The sequence below is a fragment of the Macrobrachium rosenbergii genome, chromosome 11 (assembly GCF_040412425.1).
Source record: "Macrobrachium rosenbergii isolate ZJJX-2024 chromosome 11, ASM4041242v1, whole genome shotgun sequence".
NCBI lineage: Eukaryota > Metazoa > Arthropoda > Malacostraca > Decapoda > Palaemonidae > Macrobrachium > Macrobrachium rosenbergii.
The window spans coordinates 3,909,635-3,935,288 of NC_089751.1; the positions used below are offsets into that span (position 1 = coordinate 3,909,635).

At 37.2% G+C, this 25,654-nt stretch overlaps 1 long non-coding RNA gene across 1 annotated transcript in view; it reads left to right on the forward strand.

The window, feature by feature from the left end:
* The window catches only part of LOC136843545 (uncharacterized), a 319,497-nt gene extending 295,149 nt beyond the window's left edge, over positions 1–24,348 (forward strand). Inside the window, exon 4 of the long non-coding RNA XR_010854563.1 lies at positions 24,243–24,348. This is a non-coding gene — a long non-coding RNA (uncharacterized lncRNA). The remainder of the gene's footprint in view (positions 1–24,242) is intronic.
* The last annotated feature ends 1,306 nt before the right edge of the window (positions 24,349–25,654 follow it).

A 25,654-nucleotide genomic window follows, 5' to 3' on the forward strand; every position in this document is an offset into this window, starting at 1 on the left:
GAACGCCACAAACACCCTTTTGTAATGCCTACAGTATTCTGCGTGAGGTCCACTGAAGGCACTACCCCATATGGGCTGTTAGAATGTGAAGTCTGGCATATCCTGCCAATTCGTAAAACAAGGAGTGAACCCCGATCCTGATTTAACTTGGATAAGAAGAATAATGTTTGAAGAGTCTATTTATGTAAGGAACAGTAGGTAACAAGAAACTTGAAAGAACTGCTTAAAGAGGAAGTATACTCGTACGTGGACTTAAACGGGAAAACCCATTTTCTTAGGAGACTTGAGCCAGGTTAGTAATATGGTTCCAGCAAGGCGTACAACCTACTGTAGAGATCGAGGTTTAGGGCTTTATATTTACAAATTTACGCATAATAATGATATGCAGATCGGAGTACGAGACACACGAAGCAGTTGATCTTGGAAGTGATAACTCAGATCATTATAATGGGTGAAGAAATGACCGTGAGGTATTTATCACTGAAAAAAATGCAAGTGAATTCGAGTCTTTTCTCGTTAGCCATAGTTGTGGTTACGGTAAACATTAATGTCTATTTCACTCACAACTCTATGATGAAATACATTTTTCTAGATGAGAGTTACTTCCGTCATGTATAATGTGGTTTTTCCTGCATTTTTAACTCTCAAAACAAAGTTGGATGATCATGTATCATTTGTCCGTGACAAGCAGTGTATATTGAAAACTATTTAAAGCTCAAAATAAATCTTTTTATGCGTGGCATTAAGTGTCTGCTCTCTTATACGGTTGTTCACAACGAAATATATGGCGGAGACTCCTCGTTATCTCAGAGCCATTTGTCCTCGTTCATAGCAGCCTTTTAATAAGCCTACACTGGACGCGAAACAAGGGCTTACGTTCGCTGCAGATATTTCACAACACCCGTTAGTGTCTGGATTAACTTTGTTCCAGGATTAATTAATTATATTGGACGTTTGTCCAGAAGCTTTAGGTAGTTTGTGTTCGTTAATTGATTCGGTTCCGTGTTGCATCGATTTAGCGTAATCATTATGGTGGGTCTGATATCATTCCTCTCATGACTGAGATGAATTTTTATTGGTAAGTCTTTTTTTAATCACGTGAGCAGGGAGCGAGATGACACGAGAGAAAAGAAAGGTTCTTTGCTTCGTGATGATACTTTTCTTCGATTAGGCTGTTTTTAGTTTTCTGAAAAGAAAACTATTGCGCCGGCTTTGTCTGTACCGTCCGCACTTTTCCTGTCCGCCCTCAGATCTTAAAAACTACTAAGGCTAGAGGGCTGCAAATTGGTATGTTGATCATCCACCCTCCAATCATCAAACATACTAAGTTGCAGCCCTCTAACCTGAGTAATTTTTATTTTATTTAAGGTGACAGTTAGCCATAATCGTGCGTCTCGCAGCGATATAGGCCATGCCACCACCGGGTCGTGGTTAAAGTTTCATGGGCCGCTGCTCGTACAACATTATACCGAGACCAACGAAAGAATCTATTTTCGGTGGCCTTGATTATACGATGTACAGACAACTCGAATGCGCCGAAGAAACTTCGACGCGTTTTTTACTTGTTTCTTTATGTTGCGAAGTGCGATTATTATTTGAGAGAGAGAGAGAGAGAGAGAGAGAGAGAGAGAGAGAGAGAGAGAGAGAGTTACATTTATAGACAGGTACGTGTACCGTTTGTCATGTCATGCAGACATGTGTCTAAATAAATTTTTATGCTTTCAGATTTGGAGAAATTCGCATCTTTTTCCGTTAGTGGGCCTTTCAGAAAAAAAAAAAACACACACACACACAGACACGTACGTTATTACCTTCATCCATACTTTAACTGATAGAAAGAAGCCCATGTACAGAAAACTTTCACAACTTTATCATCAGTACGTTAAACCCTTCACGCACACCTCGACATTAAACTTTTTCTTGCTTGCAGGTTTGCTCTTGTTGGACATTAAGACCATTCTTTTCCAGTACCTTTTTTTTTAATCTTCTGTATAGCTTTTTAGATATTATTTCACTTCCCTAAACCCCGCTAATAGTGTATTATCTGCTTACATCAACCATTACATACTTTGCACCTACATTTGAATTCATTTGTGACCTCTCACATTACTCCATCTATAAGATATTAACAGCTATGAAGTCATAACACCCTTTGTCTCAGATCTACGTTTATCTACGCTTTATATAACACGTTTCCCATCAATCATGAAAACGTTAGTTGCTCCTAGCATCTTATCGTCCATATCATACTCCTGTACCATACACAGATTTTTTTTCCCCTCAGTGGTTGCCTATGTATGATCCAATGGTCCCCCCTCTCCTCCCATCTCCATAACGTCTTTATAGGTGTAGCATTATCGGTCATGGTCCATTAATAACTGTGTGACACAAGCCCGAGATTGCTGGGTGTAGGGACAGGGAAGGTAAAGAGGCCAAGTTTTCGGGTGGGAGGACAGAAGGGTTGAGGAGGATGGGTTTGCAGCTGGATAGATTGGATGTCGGGACACTTTACTTCCTCCTCTTGGCTCTCATCACTTTCAAATTCTATCCAAGAGACTACACTTAGTGGATAGGAAAGGCGGAGAGACTTGCCAAGGCTGCAATTCATTCAGCAAGTTATAGATCAGGTCATCGGAACAACCTCATGGTCGTTGTCATTATCTTGAAAACTGGTTTTTGAGGGTACTGCCTTGAGTGTTTAGGTGCAGTGTACAGGGAAGAATATCTTCAATAATCAGGTGTGCTCTTGTTTATGTCATGACGCTGTGTTGTTCGAATGGCTGGGGTATGCCCTCATTTCATTTTAATGTTCCGTATACCCCGCGGGCAGGGGCTGTCTGATATGCTCTGCCTACAGGCCCCTCTATCCCCTCGTGTTATGAAGGAATGCTCAAGTTGATGGCAACCTAAAGTTCTCTTCATAGCACACACACACACACACACACACACACACACACACACACACACACACACACACACACACACACACACACACACACATTCATGGGGTTTTCCGATTTTGTGCCAAGATATTTTCAGCCATTTAATTGTTACTTCTCAAGGAAAAGTGTCCTTTATTTCACGTCGTTAGTGTATGAAAATATACTGGCTTTTTTAATATATATTGTCTTAAACCTTATTTTTATGCCACACATATGGCATGGCATCTCGGATTCAGAAAATTTTCCATATAATAGATTCATGAAGATCCAGTTAGTGAAAAGTTTGCATGGGAGGTACGTGTTAGCAGTTTTTCATTTGTTTGTGTTTGGCAGGAAACCTGTTCCGAGGGGAAACACAGAAAACGGAAGTAGACAAAAGGTGGAAAGAAAACGATTCAAGATTGTTGGGCAGACTAATGCTTTAATGGATTGGTTTCTCAGTTATTTTTGTTTTATGAATATACCTCGTAAGGGGAATTTTACTTATACAGAAATCAAGAATTCATTGTTAACCAGCCATATACGGTTAAGATTAATAATAAAAACAAGCGCATTTGAACCATTTTTATCCTTTCGCAGTTTGTCGTATTACCTAATCCATATAGGTAGTTATGATGGAAACCTTAAAAATAATAGAAATTTGAAGATGCTCAGGGTAATATGAAATGAACCTTGTTGACCTTTATTCACAAAAGGTATAAATTTTTATTCTTGTAATTTGGACGAGAGTAAATATAACCTGCTGACTGTTGTTTGTTGTATATTAACATAATCACCGCCTAGCAAATTGACAGAAATTATTGGAATGATTAAAAAACTAATTGATGATTTTAATACGGGTAGGCGGTTGTTGTAATTGCTATAACAGTGGGAAATTGTTAACAATTACATTAGGAGTAGTCACGTAATGAAAGAGTATAATTTCACGACAGTTGAATAATCACCGCATATAATACATGCATATATATATATATATATATATATATATATATATATATATATATATATATATATATATATATATATATATATACACATATACATATGTATATATACTATATACTGTGTATCTGTATACACACACACACACACACACACACACACACACATATATATATATATATATATATATATATATATATATATATATATATATATATATATATATATATATATATATAAGAGAAAGAGAGAGAGAAATGACAGCAAAGGGACACCCTCCCTAAGACCAATTGGGCGTCAACGGATGGGGTTGGGGTAGAGGTGAGAGCATTTAGCCCGGGCTATTACAGAGGATGTGAACAATAGAGGGCCGCAAGAAGACCCACTCGCAGCCTTCCAGGTGGAGCCATTGTCACTTTCCTATTGACAGTTGCTTCGGGGGGAGGTCGAGGTCTGACGAAAGGCGAGGGAGTAATGGGAAGTGTATCTGGGTCCGTTTGTAAGTAGTCTGAAAGACATCCTTATATCTTAGCATACGTTAATTCTAATACTTTCGTGCTTGTATCTTTATATTGGAAACTGGAATAGGGAATTTGTGAGGAGGCAAGTAAACGTATGGGGCCAGGTTTTCTAACGATAATAGGACGAAGGAAAAAAAATAAGGCATGGATATGCTATAAATACTTGGAGAAGTTTGCATACAAAAATGTCTTACTTTGGAAAAACTGTATGAATTATTAGAACTGACCTTACGCCCAGAATATATACCGAGAAAGAAGGTAAAAGAAACTTCCAAGGATTTATAGGTAAAAGTTACAAAATTCAAGTAACAGGTAGAAGTATATCACTGATATTTGAAAGAAGATAATTAGGTTTATTGATAACAAGACCGATCTGTAAAGGAAGAGGGAGCTGTTAATGGGAACACAGCCTACGATTTTAACGGAGAATTTATGAAGAAGTATTTTTAAAGTAAGTCAAGGAGATGGCTTAGAATAAGTCATCACTTTGATCAAAATTGAAAATCTGAGGTACCAATTTTTCAAAAGAAATATCTGACGGCTATAATAGTATTCGAAACAGGAAAGCATGAGTTTGCAGTAGAAAAAATTTAAAATCATGTTCAAACTTTTGGCAAAAAGCTCGAAAAGATGTCGCCCAGGAAATCCCATTCAAAGGCAAGTTTGGAATAAGGGAAGGTAAGATATTTTTAAACAATAGGGATTTAAAGTTGAAGAATAGTGAATGAAAAGATCTTATTTTCCAATCATCATAATAAGATTGAAAAGTTGACATGTAGTGTAGACGTGAGGGCTAAAGTACTGGGCCTAATTTTTAATTCTTGTCTGCCAGTAGTGGTTAGTTTTCTCAGTTATTGGCTAAGTTTGCTTTCTCTCTTAAAAACTAGATAAAAGAGGACAAGAGAAGGTAATGCTTTGGTAAGAGGGGAAAGATGAAAGTTTAATTAATTGACGAGTGACAAGTTAAAATAACAGTGGAGAGTTTGAAGAGTTTCGGTGAAGATTAACAAGGGTTCTGAGAAACAGTCGAACTCGAATTTATAAGTACTTACTTGAAGACATTTTAGCTATGGATGGCGATATTTTGCGAAAAAAGTCTATTTAGGCCTTTTAATATATCTCTCGATGCTTATAAAATACGATCTGAAATTAGAGTTAAGACTGGAGTATCCCAGAATTGTGCTTTGTGTTTGTTTCCACAAATGACAAAGTTTGAAGCGTGGCGTAATGTCTCCTCAATGTTATTTTCATAATTTTAGTTATTGTTGTAAAGAATCATCAAAAAATAAACTTCTCTAAGTGATAGGCATAGTTGAAGTTCATGCTGAAAAGCATTCTGTTCCTTAACCTCAAGTGGAATTTGCATCAAGAAGGGCATTCACGTCAAGGAGACAAAAATATGGTTACAGATGTCAAGATTTGTGTATAACGTTTCGAGTTTTGAATTTGCTGTCCATTTTATTATTATAAAAAAATGAAAACAGCGATCTCTCACCCGTCTTCATAATTCTCGCATTCTTCAGCAGCCTAACCATTTCAATAAAAAAAGATAACGTGTATTTTAGAGGGATACGAAAGTTGCTGTTTGTCTATAACATATTTTTCAGGAGAAAAGAAACTCTGGTTCTCTTCCCTAGGGTGAGTCTCTCTCTCGCTCAAGAAAAGTCCTCGAGTTATATGGCACTAATAGAATTTGGATGCATATATAAAATGATGCTCGTTAATGCTCATATGATTTTCAATAAGGAATGGGTATTGATTTTTGCTTGTTATATTGAGGAAGAGAAATAGAAAAGGGAATTCCTGGTCAGCATTGTGGCCATTTTGATGTTTCTATTCCTCACCCCAGTTTTTTCTTTTAATTAGAAGAGAGCAGAGCTCTCTCTCTCTCTCTCTCTCTCTCTCTCTCTCTCTCTCTCTCTCTCTCTCTCTCTGTAGGTTCGTCTACCCTCCAAAAATCATTTCACGCTAAATTGAATTGTATTCGTACCCCTGGTGACATGACTCACGCCTATCGCACACGTTAGCCTAATTACCTCTGAGCTGTTTTGAAGACACTCATTATCTTTCGGTCGCGTTTGTAGCAGCTTCCATTTGCCCCAAGATTTCACAGTCTTGCAAAGGAATCGGGGTGCTTGTTGCAGCGTCTTTCGTCGAAAAGCTCTTCACTGGCTGTTGAGTTCCGTTAATATCACGGTGCAAAGGTATTTTTTTTTTACTGCTTAGTATTTCCTCACTGGATGGGTCGATATCGTTCTCGGCTAGCACTCTGCTGGGCCCGCGTTCGACTCTCCGGTCGGCCAATGAAGAATTAGAGGAATTTATTTCTGGTAATAGAAATTCAGTTCTCGGTATAATGTGGTTCGAATTCCACAATAAGCTGTAGGTCCCGTTGCTAGGTAACCGATTGGTTCTTAGCCACGTAAAATAAGTCTAATCCTTCGGGCCAGCCATATGAGAGCTGTTAATCAGCTCAGGGGTCTGATTAAATTAAGATATACTGTACTGTGGAATAATGTGGCTTTTTGTCTGCTAATAATTGTCAATTTTCTAAAATCTTGCTTCTAATTATCATCAGTATCAAACAGACAAACTTCATCACAATTAGTCTAATTATTTTTTGCCAACCTAAAGGCTAATTGAAAGATTAGTAAACTAATATTGAGGATGAGAGGGAGGCGTCGTAACTGAGCTGAAGATAGAGAAGTCATAAAAGACGGGCCTTTTTGGTGAGAATAAAGCAGAAGAGACGACAAGAAGCTGGTAGGACAAAATGGACGAAATCTACAGTTGGACATCTTTTGCCTTCGGCACTTCTTGTTGATCCCAGTGTTGTCTTGACGTAAATGTAAACTTTCGTTTTGTTTAAGTATTATTGAAAATTGGGCTAGCATGCATTGAGACTCTTCTGTCATTTCGTTTTTATGGCTTTAAAAATTGGGGTTTGGTCGTGCAGTTGATGACTAAGTCCGTTTTTTTATAGAAATGTTACTTCCTTTAGCGTATTCGTCAGGTAGAAATGCATAATGACTAGAGACCCATCTTCACGTAAATTAGGCATATTGTATACCTTATTCATGCTATCGATCTCGTCGATCTAAAGAAAAGACTATATGCAAAAATTATAGACTTGCTTAATATATTGAATTTCTACCAAATGTGTCTGTGTCATCTATTGATTATAAAATAATGTCAAGAAGCTTAGTGTTTGATAATAACTGCAAATGTATGACGCTAAAATGTTTTTGTCATTCTTCCCTTTGTATTCTAACTGCGATTGTTCTCTTGAATAACTAATGGATTAATTTACCTTCTGGATTGTACACAGATGTTAGACAGCATTTTATTCCCTTACTCTCCTAATTAGAAGTACTGTAATTGAAGTGATTAGCGAGGACTTGGTGCGAATGATAAGTGCCTTAACGTTGAAAATAAAACGATTAAATGGCCGATGCATCTAGCAGGGCGATGTGCAAGGTGTTCCGTTGAGATCTGTCGTATATCATTGGAGCGAATTCTTCCTGCGTAGAGATTTATATTGGTCTACGAAATATATGCCTCATGAATAGCGAAGCGCCTCCTGGTGGTGATAAATAGCACCCTTTTAAAATTGTGTAGTGCCTGTTGATCGTAAATGGTGATATATTTGAATGTTTCTCCAATAATAGATTCTTATGATATTTTTCTCTCTTTGCTGCTTTCATTGTTGGGCTACTCAAGTAGCCCTCAGTTCAGCGCTCGCTGCTTGAAGGTGCCTGCTATTTTCGTGCCTCTTGCATGTGCAGCGCGGCCGCTTCCGCACTCTGTGGCCTAAAATGCAGTGGCTCAGCATCGTAACGATGATAGTATTGAATATAATAGTAATGAAGGTAAATAGGGGCGTCAATAAGGCAACGATAATAACTGAGAAGAAGGCCAAATTAATAAAGAAAATAATGTTGCATTGTATATTACAGGCTGCAGATATTCTGGGCTTTGACTTCTGATGGGGATGCTGAGTAATATATTATGTGGATACAATCAGCGTAAACCTGTTTTGCTCGTATTGTGTTTTAATTAGGCATTTGGGTAGCTGAGTAAAGACATAAACTGCAGGACTTGGTGAATAAAAAAGCGTTAATGGTGACAAAAAAGACAAAGTAAGAGATTTTTTGGATGAGGAGCAAAGAAAAACACGCTGTTACAACTGGATTATAAAAAGAATATACGTTGACTAGTTTTTTTTTATATTATCTAATGACAGAATGAGGACAGTTCATGAAATGTCAGCTGTAAAAAATGAAAGTGGTTCGCACAACAATGATGAAATGAGTTTCTCACAGAGGAATAGGAGGACAGTTAATTGATGATTTTACTGTGTTTTCAAATATATATTTTTTGCCGTGTTAATGAATAACAGTAAAATAACTAATTGAACTAATTACTGTCGAACAAATTTTCTTACCTGTTTACTTTTTCTCTTATTTGACAAGGAATCCTTTCTGTAGAGAAGGAAAAGAAACTACGAACTGTGATGCGCCTATGCGGTGTTCATCATTAAGCACTTCATCTTGTAATTTATACCATGATGCCTTTTGACCTTGCAGCATATCGCTTCAGTTTACTTGTCAATCTCCAATTCTCACTGCATTTATCCATTATGCTGCTAATAGTAAAACCTCATCTTTACGTGTCTTAGAAAATATAAATTTAAGTATACCTTAGTTTTACCAGACCACTGAGCTGGTTAACAGCTCTCCTAGGGCTGGCCCGAAGGATTAGCCTTATTTTACGAGGCTAAGAACCAATTGGTTACCTAGCAACGGGACCTACAGCTTATTGTGGAATCCGAACCACATTACAGCGAGAAATGAATTTCTATCACCAGATATAAATTCCTCTAATTCTTCATTGGCCTGCCGGAGACTCGAACTCGGGCCTAGCGAGTGCTAGCCGAGAACACTACAGACTCTTCCAACGAGGAACTTTAGGAAATATAACAAAAGTATAATCTGTACAATAACCTATTTTCATAGCTCACTTTAGGCAATATGAGTTCCAGAATTGCAGGCAGAGTCACACATTTAACCTCAACGCTGGGTGGATACATTCTACTTGCAATCATGACCTGCCAGAGAGCTCCCGTAGCTTACTGCTTGACAACTGTAGATTAGTTACGTGGCAACCTCTCGTTGTTCTAAAGACCGCGAAAACTTTTTACCGTTTTTATTTAATTTCCAGTGGTTGCTTGTGGCCCATGTTACTACCTTCTGCCTTCGGCGTAGGCTTCAGACAACACCCTTAATAAACTAAATGACGTTGGTGGTGAATGACCTGAGAGATTAATTTCTTATTAATAAAACTTTTCGGACAGAATCTGCTGACTAAGACTTTGCAAGAAGTCTTGATTTCCTGTTTGAAGTATGAAAATGTGTGATTCACCCATGGCAGTCGCTGGATCAAATCGTCCAAATTGTGTACCCTTCCTGTTCCAAAAAGTAGGTATCTACGATTTCCTACGGGTACCAAACAGAAAAGATACGTAGCAGTTGTATATGCATTACCAAGGGTGACATTTTCTTCAAATCTGTGGGTAACTCAAAATTTATGGGTTAGTAGTACTCTACTGATTCCTTTCTCTTCCAGAGGTTGGTAATATATATATATATATATATATATATATATATATATATATATATATATATATATATATATATATACATATATACATAAAAGCCGGAGCTGAGGCTCGAGGTATACATCACGAAGGAAGTAATAGGAAAGGCATCCTCATCATTTAACAGTTTATTTTCAATGCCGACGTGTCGACGAATTCCAGGTCCCATCTTCCAGCTCGCAAATTATATTTTATAGCCTTGAAAATGCGACCTGGAATTCGTCCCGAAACGTCGGCATTGAAAATAAACTGTTAAAGGATGAGGATGCCTTTCCCTATTACTTCCTTCGTGATGTGTGTGTATATATATATATATATATATATATATATATATATATATATATATATATATATATATATATATATATATATATATATATACACCTTTTTCCTTTTCGTAACGGATGGTCCCAGTATTGCTACAGCTTTCCAAACTTTCAGCAAGTCACTAGTGTGAAGACTGCTACCTCCACTGTCCTTCTTGATTCCAGAAGATGCTGGTACTTGCTTTAGGCTGATTTGACTTCTGACCGATAGTCTGGGATCGAACTCATTCCCAGCAATCGTCAACGGAACACCGTACCACTAAACATCACCGCCGATGATCCACCCTTAGCTCACAGCGATGGTTAGGACGTTTCTTTGGAATCTATCAGACCAGACGGGGGGTTTAGCGCACACACACACACACACACACTGTGTATGTGTGTGTCGCTGTGATGAACCTAAGATGATTGCAAGGTTGCAAGACCCTTGCGTCGAAAGTCATTAGGTCTGCATAGATTAAACGGCTATATGTTGCAAGGTTGCAAGACCCTGCATCGAAAGTCATTAGGTCTGCATAGATTAAACTGCTGTATGCAGCTGTTCCATGAAGAGTTCATCCCCCTCAATTTCGGCCATACGAGTGAGAACATTAAACTCTTAATGGTTATTAGCTACAGAAGGGGTAAGAAATTGGGGGATGGGCAAGGCAATTTTCTTCTCGAGGGGGATAACGGGTGTTTGCTGGAGAGAGAGAGAGAGAGAGAGAGAGAGAGAGAGAGAGAGAATTCAGTTTCTAAGCATCTAGATATGGAAAGCTCGTAAAAATATGGAAAGTTGTATGAACTTACAAATAACTGCGTAGATAAGAAGGAAATAATGTGAAGTAGAAATTAAGAAACGGACATGAGAAAAAATCAGTAGAACAGTTATAAAGTTTGTGAGCGAACTTTTTGGCTGGATTTGCATTGCATGTAAGAATTGCAGCGAAGTATTATGCAGAGAAAATTGGTAGGGATTGGAATGAGAAATACACATAAAGTAACTGGGATGAGTTCCGAGGGAAATGAATACAAGGAAATGATGAAGAGAAATGAAACGGGCATTGTAATATAGGGGAGAATGCAAGAAGGAAAAGATTGCTTTTGCCTCTTGGGATTCATCATCTCACCCCCTATCCGACGGAAAGGGAGCGAAGAGAAATTATTTTGGGAGTTCGGTCAGTGACAGGGAGGAGTTTGACGAAGAAGGGGAAGGGGAAGGGGAAGGGGAAGGGGAAGGCGCTTTTGGCAGAGGCTGCTTAGTAGCGACAGATGCTCCGATGACCCCCTCGACTAACACATCAGTTTTACGATCTCGTTTTACGTCTTTGTATGTTGTTTTACGACCTGTCGTTGCGTCGTTTGTATTTACCGATATGATGAACTACGACGCTCCTGGGACCCATATATATAGAGGGGGCACCCCCAGCCATTACGTTGGCCGTAATGGACATCGTCATTAGGGAGAGGGGCCAGTACAGATTCTTAGAAATCATCATCTGTTAATTTTTTCATCGATTTAACATTTCCCACACGCAGTTTTTGAATAAGAAGCTGACACCTACTGGAGCTTGACAATTTCGGCTATTTTATAAGTCCCCGTATTCCTTTCATGTGAAATTATTGAAACAACATTCTTTAATATGGTTTAAAATATCCAATTTTTTTTTTCTTCCAAGAAGTAACTGGTTGTGACGTCATAAATTCTGGTGTTTCTATTCTTCTTATTGGCTCTTACCGCTGAGCCCAGAATTTTGAGGGGGAAGGACGAAAACGATTGCTCAGACGCTAAACTGAAATGTCATCTGCAGGCAAATATTTCTCCTGTTAGTTCGTAGCTAAAATTAGGTCAATACTAATTCTACAATGAAATAGAAATGCCATATAATGGCAGTGCGGTCTTACTAGCAAAATATAAACTTACCTAACAGCTATATAAAAGACCAACTATTATATATGGACTATATTAGCGTGTTTTCGTTGCTAAATAAGCAAGTGATGTCAAGTCTGAGAAGGCTGTGAGTATGCAGAGGATTTCAGTTTAATAATATTTTTCTACTAAGTATTAATGCAGCTCGTTTGAACTTCTGTTGTTCACGTTTATGAGCTTTATTCTCTCTCTCTCTCTCTCTCTCTCTCTCTCTCTCTCTCTCTCTCTCTCTCAACAAGGAATAGAAAAAGTTAAGTATACCTTAGTTTAACCAGACCACTGAGCTGATTAACAGCTCTCCTAGGGCTGGCCCGAGGGATTAGATTTATTTTACGTGGCTAAGAACCAATTGGTTACCTAGCAACGGGACCTACAGCTTATTGTGGAATCCGAATCACATTATAGCGAGAATCGAATTTCTATCACCAGAAATAAATTCCTCTAAGTCTTCTTTGGCCGGTCGGAGAATCGAACGCGGGACCAGCAGAGTGCTGGCTGAGAACGATACCCACCCGTCCATTGAGCCAATGCAATGGAGTGTATCTTACTCATTACCTTTATAGGTCACTGATCTCGTAAGATCTTTCAGTTAGTGGAAGTCTGGATTGCATAGACACAAAAACTGAAGTATTTCCGGATTGGTAATATGGTTGTTATTAAGTGCAATCAGACATCCCACATCCCCTGTTGCTCATCTTCTCACATAGACTTACGAGACCATCCTCATTAAGACGAGGGAATCATCTGCTATAAAAACTTGTGAATGGATTTCGTGCTTGTCTGCAGACTTTGTGAAGATCTTAACCTTTCATCCTTGTCCATAACCTCTCTCTCTCTCTCTCTCTCTCTCTCTCTCTCTCTCTCTCTCTCTCTCTCTCTCTCTCTCTCTCTCTCTCTCTCTGTGGCGGAGTTAGAAAATAAAAAATGAGGAACTATTTGCGTAACTGAAAATGAGCCAGGCGTTTGATCTGGAAAATCGTTCTCATCTTAGAAATCAATTAACACTTGCAGCTGAAACGAAACAGCGTACTTTGTTTACTGCTTAAGACCTTCATGATATTAGGATCATTATGAAAACGATGAAGCTGATATTTCATAGCACGTGAACAATAAGATTGCTATTAAATATTAGCGAAAAAGGTTCAGCACCTCAAAATATATATTGTGCAAAGGCGCGGAAAATGTGAGATACGTTGCACTGGCTATAAAAACATTTAAAAGACGGGAAATATTGATACAATTTGTTTGGAGATATTCGGTTAATAACAAGGCTAATTTATCTTACAGCTGTTTGATAAACTAGTAACGAACCGCGGCTACGGGTGCATAATAGTTTTTTCCTTGCTCTACTTAGGTTGAAGGGAAATGAACTTTAGTATTTAATTCCGTTCTCTTTATTTAATAATACAATTCTCTCTCTCTCTCTCTCTCTCTCTCTCTCTCTCTCTCTCTCTGCATGTGTTTGTGTGTGTTCATGTGCGATTTTCCGGTATTTTTTCTGGCGGTCGGTTTTGTTGGGAACGTTCAGTCATCCTTCAAGCGGTAAGTGTTAGTTTGTGCTCTCTAATGGTTGTGAAACAGAGGTTTTTCGCATCCGAAGTCGATGATGAATTGCAGAATGAGGTGATGTGAGTCACTGTAGCTCCCTTCGAGTGTTCGCTTCTTTCAAATTACCTTTATGCTATTTTTTCGTTAATTTTCGTTCGTTCTTTTTTTATATGAGTTTACATGTGTTTTGTGTTCGTATATTACATACGTGAGTCTATTTATTAATTTAGTCTTATTGCGTACATTTAGCCTAAGGGGTTTAGCTGTATGGATGCTCACATGTAAACGGAATATTTTCATGCGGAGAAGAGGAGATTGTTTAGAATGTGCAGGTCAAGAGAAAGGCGGTTGGTGTTTTCCATCAGGAAGATAACTTTGAGCCTGGAAATAAATTTGGGTACTGATGGAATTAGATATGCGCAAGTGATTGAATTTACAATTAAATGTGTAAATAAAAGAAATTTAAATAAATGAACTTGCAATGAAGTACATAAGCGTAAGAAGTAAAACCACGTGAAATTGTATGATCATCATGAAGTGTGTCGCATGAGAAGTCTGCCATAACCAGTATCTCTTCCCAAGAGCAACAACGCCCAGTAATCTAACACTGAATGTTCCATAGTTTCAGTTTAGGGAACAAAAAAAGTCTGGTACTGGACGTTGTGATACTTATATCGGCAGATTACCGACGCTGACGTCTTGCAAAAGGAATGACAAAAAGTATGTTTACGCTAGAAGAAGCTCATGTGCGTAAAGTATAAAATCGGCAGCTCCGTTGTGGAGATGATTATATGAAAGATCGCCTAACAAAAAAAGCGTTCTTTTATGGTCTACATCGGAATTACTGTTGGATACCAAACAAATCCAGAACCTACAACATCTTGAGATGATATTTTTATTTCTAATCACATACTTAAATGATAGACTAGCATTTTGATCTTGCAGACTTTTTAACTGGCGCAGCCACCAACTGGTTGTGATATTAGCTTGGCAAAAGGCCCAGTTCTCCTCACTAATTCGCTGTAATAGGATACTTGAAAACAAATTCTGAACGCCTCAGAGCGGCACCTTCAAAAAAGACAACAGGACTGGAAATAAATACCAGCTGCACCGAGCGAACCTTGGCATTCAAAATCATTATTATTTGTATCCTTGCGACAGCCCGGATCGCCTTTTTGCTGCCAATTCAAACACCATCATATCCTAAACTGGGCCTCTGTTTTTGATAAATGATGGGCTGGAGTGGGAATAATAGAACGTAATTGGTACCTAATAGGCAGCTGCAGACCGAGTTCATGTGGATCTTAGGCCTAATCTATCCATGAAAGGGATAAATAAAGGGTCAGCAACTACCTCCAAAAATCGAACGTCTTCATCCTGGCGGCTGTATGATATGATAGCTAATCATGGTAGGGAGGAAAACCCGTGGAGGGCTTTTGTTCTCGAATGGGTTCATTAGCGAAGGCCAGTTTTATCGCTTAATCGGCAGTTTGACGAAGGGTTCAACCTGAAGTTTATGTAGCGACGGAGAGAGTTCACTGTAGGTGCAAGGCAAGAATTATTGATATTATTTTAACAGGTGCCTAGTAATTCTTTCTGTACGTTTTTTGTATGCTGAGGTCTTCATAATTGTTTATCTAGAGAGTTCTTGTACTCTTGATCTGTGTTTAGTTTTGGGAGTAACTTTATTGGTTTGTGCTCAGTGTGTTAAAAGAGTAGAACGAGTCTGGGTGACCAGGATGGCTGCTGCAATACTGGTTAGATCTAAGTATAAGAACGGTTCTTCGTTTAATTTCGTACGCTACTTTCTGGACAGTTGCCGTAGAACACCATGATCCATTGTAATACTTGGATCTACCGGAACATGAGTCACTGCTTCAATTCCCTTGTAGATTGGTTTAGTTTGTTATCTTGAAGGTTTTCAATATTTGCTTGCAGATTTCGAAGCAAAGATCATTTTGATTTCATTTTGCTATGCAACTGGAAACTTTTCATTTCTCTTTCTTTAGATTTTAAATAATTAGACAACTTGAATTTTTGCTGACCGTAAGCCTGCTAAAAGTATGTTACTTTAGATCTGGCATATATTGTCTTCGTTTAGGCGCTTTAAAAGTTAAGTATACCTTAGTTTAACCAGACCACTGAGCAGATTAACAGCTCTCGTAGGGCTGGCCCGAAGGATTAGACCTATTTTACATGGCTAAGAACCAATTGGTTATCTAGCAACGGGACCTACAGCTTATTGTGGAATCCGAACCACATTATAGCGAGAAATGAATTTCTATTACCAGAAATAAATTCCTCAAATTCTTCATTGCCGGCCGGAGAATCGAACGCGGGCCTAGGAGAGTGCTAGCCGAGTACGATATCGACCCATCCAATGAGGAACTGGACGCTTTAAAAATAAGTCTAAATTGTTATCCAATATGTTCAAAAGATCTTTTCAATAAATAGATTGAATTTTTTAGCTATATTACGCGGACAACAGCATGGAAGTGAACATGAGCTCCGCTTGACGCGAGGCCTGCTCTGTAGTTTTTGAACGTTAATTGTATACGTCGTAGTAATCAGTTCTCATCTTAAGGTGATTTTTGTCATATAGTTCTATACCTATTGTTTTTGTTTTCAGGTCGCTTTTTAATTATGTAAAAGATTTTGGTTAGGTGACAGATTTTTCATTTGTTGGTTAGGTAAAGAGAATTACTACAAAATTTTCTGTTAAAGAAAGTTCCATGTTTATTACCTTTACGTAATCAAGTTACTGCTTGACGTAGATTCTATGCTTACATTTTGGCATATCTGAAATTGGCTTGGAACGGAATACCGAACTCTTACTCAAGTTAGGGAAAGGCATCGCCATTTCATGCAGAACTCATCAGAGAAGTGTTTGTAAATGAGAGATATTTATGATTTTCCATTGGATTTATAATGATTTATTAGTATTTCCTTTTAGGGGTCTGCTCGTAATTTCAGTTATAAAAAGTTGATAATCTAACGTATCCTTGAACAGATAATTCCACTTGTAAGAGAAAAGAGCTCAGTGTTTTCCATTCATGTGTGCTATTACTATGTGGTACATTATATTGCAAGGTGAGTTTGACATTACTTTTAAAATTACATCCGACATAAACGAGTATGAAAATCATGTAATTCGTAGCATCAAGAGAAAAAAGAAATTTATGCGCTTTCATTTCATTTTATAAATTCAGAGGTATCAAATTGCTGAAAAATTGACATCTGTAAATTACTCATTACACAATTTAAAGTTCTTCGTGCAACCATTGTGTGAGTTTTCTTAATGCATACATGGCATTACTATGTAGTCGTCTTATTCTGTTTTTCCATTCTATACTTGCACTTAGTGGGAGGTGGCATGATTTATTCCTGAAGAAATTAGTACTATACAAATCCTAAAGAAGCTTTCATTTTACTTCCAATGTCTTGTAGATGAAGTCCCATAATTTTGTAATGATCGCAGTCACTCTTGTCTTTATTGCTGTGAGCTTGCACTGTCATCGGCCATGCCTCCATTACCCACGTTTCAGTGTTGTCTCTTCCAGTTTTCATCATCTGTGTTGAATAGAATTTAGCGTATTATCTACTTAATTAATCCCCTAAGCGAAAAGATTTTTTCAAAATATTCGTTCACCTTCACATATCATTGCATTCGGTTATCTGCATTTTTCTATTTACACCAGTTTATGCCAGAGGAAGACCTTGTTTCTCTAATTTTTTTTCTATCCTTGTACTTGAAATTGTCGGTCGATTTTCATTACCTAATTTTGATTTCTGTTGATTCCTTCCTTAAAAATCTGGCGATTATTTATTTACAACTATTTCGAAATATGTCAAGTGTAGTCTTATCTTTTCTACTGTTTGCAGTTTTCGAATACGCTACGTTTCGAAACTTGGCAAGAGCCAGGCCCCATAAAGCTCAGGAGATGTAAAGGCAGGCAAGAAGAAAATTGCCAAATACGAAGTCCATTTATTGGCATCTGACTATCGACCCACCTCAAATCAGTTAAATCGGCTCGTTGTTTGAAATGGGTCAAACAGATATTTCAGGCCATGCAGAGACAAGATCTTAATACAACTTAAGATAAAAATCTTGAGAAAAAGTCGATGCAATTTAGCCTTGGGTTACCTGTAAGCCGCTTCTTTGTGGATTTTTTGTTGTTTTGGGATTTTTGTTGTTTTGCTCTCCTAACTTCTCATTTAAGGCCCTCACAAAGCGGGAAGAAATATTGAAGGGATAATTTATAGAAGAGAAGCAAATTACACCTACCCTCTCTCTCTCTCTCTCTCTCTCTCTCTCTCTCTCTCTCACACTCTTTTTTGCTTTTCTTCTTTTTGAGAGGTGACGGCGTTACTTAGCATACCTGGTGGTTTCCACAGGGAGCGCGCTTATTGGATGAAAGGCAACTTCTCAGACTGAGATCTGGCTGATTCATCACACAAAAGAACGCTTAAATGATCTTGATTCTACCTATTATGCAGATGTTGGGTATCCTCCTCCTCCTCCTTTGTCTTCTTCCTCTAATCATCCTCCCTTTCTGCTCTTTCATCTTTTCCCTACCATTCGTTGATAGCCAAGGGCGGCGACTGTGCTCAACCTGGTTCTTAATGAGAGATGGAGCTCGCTCGCTCTCTCTCTCTCTCTCTCTCTCTCTCTCTCTCTCTCTCTCTCTCTCTCTCTCTCTCTCTCAGTTAAATGTCAATCAGTTGAAGGGCCAAAGAAGTTGGTAAATAAATGATCGCACACGTAATTCTAATATCACAGTTATATTTAGAACAATTCAGTAGAGCTGTGGTTCATTATCCGTAGCGACTGATTAAACAGAAATCGGAGTTGCAAGGGTAAGCATACAGGCTTTCTCACTACTCACCATGAAATTCTCCCCCTCCCCCGAAGTTCAGCGTGTAATGAAATTGCATGTAGATATAGCTAATTTAGTCTCAAGTGTAGAAAATCGGGTGTGGAAGACTGGCATTGCTCGAAGACATTGTTACAGGCTTTGGCTGGATATAGAAGGAAATGAAATTTTAGTCTTGAAATTCTTTTTATACATCTCGATACAGCCAATGAAGAACAAAGGCAAGCGAACTAAGGCTTTATTTATTATATGTGGACATTTTGTTTCAGTATGCTTGCGGTATACACTCAAATTTGGGCATTCGGACACGTCAACGTTTCTGCACTGCAGTAAACGTTTCTCGTGGCGTTTTTCACGGCTGAAGGGTATCCCGCACTCTTCTTCCAAAATGGCTGCTAATTGCATACTGGACCGATACACAAATAACGAGTGCTTTTATTTTCTGTTGCGAGCTTCAGTCATTGTTTAGCGAATACCCTCACGGAGAGGTTACTTGTCATTGCGTTGATCGAAAGGAATTGATTATGATTTTGAGTACTTTCCAAAACCAGAATCTTGTTGATTTAGCTGCTGCAGTATTGACGTATAGATGTATTAGATCTTATATAATAATAATGATAATGATAATAATAATGGTAACGGTGATTATTATTTTCACTATAATAAAACATATATAATTCACGGTTACTGCCGGTCATAAACCCCAGCGATACCAAGAACAAAAATAAGAAGAAAGGTCAAGTTGCCTTTAGCACTAAACCGAATAATTTACAGTAGTTATGTGGTGGGACTCCTAAATGTATCCTTCCCTAAAAGGTTGAAATAAGGAATAAATCATGACATCTATGATCAGCAATTTGAAATGCCTTTGTTTGAGGAATGGGGAGCACAACGGTTATTTTCCAAACAGTAGTAAATTTGCTGCTAGTCATTAAAAAAAAAAAATGAGTTCTGGCATTCTGGTTACTGAAAAAAAATGATTTTTACTGAACGTTCTTGTTCTTGATTCCTTTTTAAATTGAGTAATGCAGATACCAGAAATTACCGGGAAACCTTGTGAAATGTATCATAGAATGAAAATAAAGAAATTAAGAAATTATATTATTCATTGTAATAATGAGTGGAAGATTGCTTGAGATCATTCTAGCTGAAATCTTGAAAAGTGAAGCACTATATAAATAAGAACTGCTGTTCGAGACTTACACTATAAGTTTCAAGTTTGGGATATCTTTGCTGTAGCAAGAGGTTTCCGCAGTATAGTCTTTGGCGAGCCAAAACAATCTTTAAGTAGTTAAAAGCTTGCCCAGGTTCATTGACTTTTCTGAGGCACGTGATTTGCATAAGGGCAAGGAGACATAAGAGATTAAACAGAGGTATCATCTGAAAATGACTGCTTACAGATTCTCCAGAATCGAAAAAAAGAAAAAGAAATGATTAAAGGTTTTGACCAGCGTGACGAAATGTTAAAAGTGAAGCACACACTTGGCTGCATGGTTTCTCTCTGACAGCCCCGAAAAGCCCTCACTTGTCTGTACAGTCAGGGGGTATTAGCACACCCGAGGCTCAGAGAAGGCTGTCATTTGCGCCAACACGCAATCGGTTTTCCTTCTAATACTACCGTCATTAACCCCTCTTCCAAAGCACATTTACTGTTGTACAGGATGTTATGCGAGGCCTGTAACAGTCAGTCGTTAATAATAATATCATTAGAAACGCTTCATCAGAATTCTGCTCTCCGAATAGACGCTCAGCTGAAAAGCGTTTCCTATAATTCACAACTGGTTTCGCTTCGGATTGGTCAGATCTTTTGTTTCTTTACTTTTGATTGGCTGGATTGTCAAGAGCCCAGCCCATTTATTCCTGAGACTAAGCTCAGTGCTGAGCAGCGGTAACAGTTGATGCATAATAATTAATATTCACACTTACTTGATTATGGTAATATTTGCTGTTTTTACCTCAGCCTAGCGGAGCTTTAATTTTAGGGAGGGAAGTGTTCCAAGCATTTGGTCTCCGTAAAGTAAACGTCAAATTTGGTATAAGTTACTCGGGTTAATTATTGGTTGGTTTCTAAGTTTCAGTTGTCTCAGGAAATTTAAGATTTGCTTGCTCCGCAATAGCTTGATTCAAAACAGTCATACATTGTGATTACCCGCCGTAACCTTAGTTTTGCATGTGCATGGTTTGTTTTGAAATCAGATTAAAGAGAACGTCAGTCATCCTTTTAAGCTTCCAGTCAGTTGGTTTGATCATTATTTTGTGTAGCCGAATGCAATTATACAATGCCTTGGCTTTTATTACTCCAATTTTACTTTGTTTGCTGTACGATTTTTTCTCCAATGAGTTCCAAAATGAGAATACATCTGCTTTTTTCTCAGATGAGTTCCAAAATGAGAATACATATGTTAATGCACAAAATACGATACAAGCTCTCCTGTCCTTATTATTATTATTATTATTATTATTATTATTATTATTATTATTATTATTATTATTATTATTATTATTTTGTTATGAATAGGCTTTCGTTTATTTATATTAATATCCTTATTTTCTACTAGTTATATCTTCTACTCTACTATTATTTGTATGTTATTACGAATTATTGTGTTGATAGAGAAGAACAAGGGAATGCCTATATGCTTCTCAGTGACGACGATGTGCGTTTATTCCAAATTTTTTACGTTTTAACTGGTAGTTTAAAACTGTTGTTTTTCTTAGTAAAAAAGTTTTAAAAGTAGATTGATAAAATTTCAGTAAAGGTCAAATATTGGGGTAGGCGACTGCTGAGTTATATGGTACAACCGGCCAGATGCGATAATAGGAGTTTGTCCTCTTCTTTTTATTCCTGTACAAATTAGTTTGAACAAATAAAATTTGGATTCAGAATGAGAATTCCACTTTTCACTAGTTCCATTCTGACTGTCTTTGTATTCCATCACTGTATCTGAATTTTGTTATAAATCAAGGAGCACTAACTGAACAGAATCTGTTGTTATTCAGAGCTAGTTTTAAGTGCTGAGGAAAATGAAATTCTTGGTAAGAGATCAGTGCAAGGCTTCTTCTATTTTGACAATTTCACATGCAGAAATATGCCTTGTGTTCCCTTGCGCTCATGATTTTCTTTTCCTTTTGCTAGAAGTATTTCACTCTCTTTTTGGAATAAACTATAATACCGTTGCAAAGAGAAACCTTAGAACTTATTATATTAAGTCGTTTACTTAACGTACTTCTTAGTAATTTTATTAATAAACATCATATATACATATATTATGTGTGTGTGTGCGTGTGTCTGTGTGGGTGTGGGTGTGGGTGTGCGTACTTTATCAGCAGTCGATTTGTTCCGAGGAAAGAGGAGTTTCAAAATGAAGTTAGACAAAAGAGTAGCGATGAACATATTTATTGCCTAGCTTTCGGAAACACTTTTCCATCGCTACTCTTCCATTATATATAAATATATATATATATATATATATATATATATATATATATATATATATATATATATATATATATATATATATATATATATCATGTATTATATTATATATATCATTCGGTGATAATTCTCCATCGGATATATTCCCGAGGTAGCGTTCTCCATCGAGATTTGATATTTTGATATTAAGCGACATTTGTAGCTTCATGATTGTATATAAATCACGGTGTGATAAAAAAATTCATATATATATATATATATATATATATATATATATATATATATATATATATATATATATATATATATATATATATATATATATATATATATATATAAGAATGTTGAGAAAATTCTTGATAATCTTGATAGCTCAGGTGGAAAGGATCATGATGGTTACTTCCCTTTGTTTTTTTAGGCATTGCACGTAAGGCCTCATATATTTATAACAGTGATAAAGTCAGTGCAATTTATTTTAGGTCATTTGTCCTTCCTTTACTATTCTCCGGAATGGATGTCTACTGCCAGAGATTTATTTCATTCAGATAGAGTAGTTCTTGGTGGTAAGTTTCTGTTTCCGACTATTAGCAGGTATGACGTGGACCGTCGACGGATGGTCTCTTGTTTGTCAATTTTTCGTAAGTTGTATTTTAACAGAGATCTCACATACTCGCAATTGATCCCTGATCCCTTATTCCTGCTAAAAGCAACCAGATTTGCTGAACAGCAGCACCAGTATGCAGTAAATGTGCCTCGCTGTCAAACTTCTCAATTCCAGAGGTCCTTGATTCCTCACACCGTTGGACTGTGGAACAGTCGTGCAGTTGGAATTTCAGAAGTTCAAGCAAAGATGCAAAGCATTACTACCCTAATACTATTCTCCTCGCATTTAATTCATTTTTTTATTGACTTATTAATTTTTTTCTTTTTTAATGAATGAGATTTCTGTCTGTATTTCCCTTTACCTCCTTCTACTTCATCCTAATGAACACCATATTCTTTGGAAGCTTGAATTTCAAGTCACTCGCCCCTGTGGGCGTGTTCCATATGAATAAGGTTCATGTATATATGCATCCCGCTAGAAGGGTGAACGAAAATAACTCGAACTTAGGCTTTCTTGTATTTTTCTACACCTCATCGGGGTTCAAATATAAGTACTAAGGGAATCAGAACAAAGTTACAAGAAGACTAAGTGGTAAGATAACCTTAGCCTGCGTTTTTCGAAATACCCTTCATTATTATTTGATACTGATATGTAATAGTATCAGTTTTTCTAATAATACATGAGTCTGTTTAATTTCATTTCATCAGATTTCTACAAAACATTTTCTTTAGATTTTATCCAGTTAATACTACGATATGGAGTTATTCATATGTATTGGTAATGCACTGGACGTGTTACTTGTTTTCACACTGGACTCATGTTGTTCCATTCGAGCAGCCAGTGTTTTCCCACTTGGTCCCACGGATGGTTCAAGTGCCTCTGCCTGGCCAGGTTTCGAGGCTCAGGTTCCAATCATAGCAAGAGCAGATTGACTTGTCAATTATATTTTCCCCTGTGCAAGTTATTCCTAAGGTATAGTGAATTTGAAACTAGGTCATATTTGTGGCTTGTTAGTTGTGATTTCAAAAAAAGTCACGCGCCGATGATTGACAAAATTTCAGTATAAGTATAAGTATATATGCATATATATGTGTGTATATATATATAAATATATTATATGTATGTATATATGTATATATGTATATATACACACATACATACTTACATGCTATCTCGCCATATATAGTACTTGATTTTCAGTAATATGGTCTCTGTAGCTTTAACCGCACTGATTTTAAGCATCTCCCCATTTTGCTCTAATAAGAGATCCACCTTGAACCCATAACCCTTACATTATACCTATTATTATCTTGTTCTAGGAACATTTGTCTGGTATTTACAAGTCATACATGTGGTCAGACGCTGTATATTATTCGGAAAGTTGATGATAGGAATTTAGGTCTCCATTTTTGCTTTATTTAACGTCTGAAGATATGTACTTGAAGTCTTTCACCTATAAAAAATCGCGTATTCATTTTTTTCAGATTCCGGGTTGCCCCTCTCTCTCGTTTCGTTAAAAGAACTGTTATGGTCTTGGTAACTGGAGATGGGCAAATATGTCAAGAGGTCTTTGAGTTGAGGTAAGTTTGTAGTGCATCTTTTCATTAAAAAGAAACCTTAAATTTTGTGGGAGCAAGGCCTGGATGCTGTTATTATTATTAATATTATTATTATTGTGAGTAATAAAAATCCACAATTATATAGTAAATATATTACTATGTAAAAAATCAAAGACTTTCGAACACCTGAACGGTGTTCCTCATCAGTGTTAACGTTAAAATGCAAAGTGAGGGTAGTTTTCTTATTATTATTATTATTATTATTATTATTATTATTATTATTATTATTATTATTATTATTTGTTTTCAGTATTATGATACGATAAGATATTTTTTATACTTAAAAATGATCCTTCCATAGGGGAGAAAATTACCATGCCCTTGTCGCGTTTCTCTGTTACGGCTGCATCAACCGTTCTCTTTTCTTCCTCTTGCCCCTATACCCTCATTACCTTCGCCCTCTCCCTGAGGGAAGATACTGATGCCCGCACTGATGCCCATGATAAGGGTTGATAACTTACTAGTGGGCAATTCCCATCTTTCCCTACTGCCCTGATGTTACACCAAGCCTACAATGTTCCTGGGGTTTTTAAAGGCGCCATTTTACACGAGCCTTTCCAACAGATGTATTTTTTTTATGTTTCCGATAGATGGCATTGACTTTCAACTGTTTCTCCTGCGAGTTCCCAAGAACTCTTTGTGAATGTTTTTCTCTTGTTAGGAAGGTTTTCTAAGACTGTGGTTGGATTGTTTTTAGGGTTACTGCTCTTAAGATTCAAGTAGCTATCTTCTCCCAGTTTCTGGCATGTTAGACTTCGGTTGTCAACGTAAATTATCACATGACCGAAAATTGCTGAAGAATGATTTATTTTCAGTGATTGCAATAAGGTGATTTCCTTTGTCCCCAAAAGTTTTCCACGAATCCTTAATTTCAAGCAACGAGAAATTAAGATTTTTCGTTGAAAGTCTTTGCTTAATAATTGTGAGATTAAATTGGATCGTTCATCGTAATTAATTTAATCCTGGACCTTGTACTCTAAAGGACTGGTAGCGAATGAACCATATTCATCACTCATGCCATTTTTCGGTTTTGCTGGACAGTTGTTGCGCTAAAGAAAGCACACTGAAACAAGGTTGAAGACAAAGGTGAAATTGTAGTGTTAATGGAGGAAGTGAGTAAATCATAGAAAATGTGTCTTTTAGCTTTTGGACGGCTTTTTCTCTGAAATTAACGTACAATTCAGCCAATAATTGTATTTGATCCTATTGATATTTATTCGTAGAATGAGGATCGTCAAATGCCCAATGGTGTGGAAAATAAACATAGAAGTAAGTAA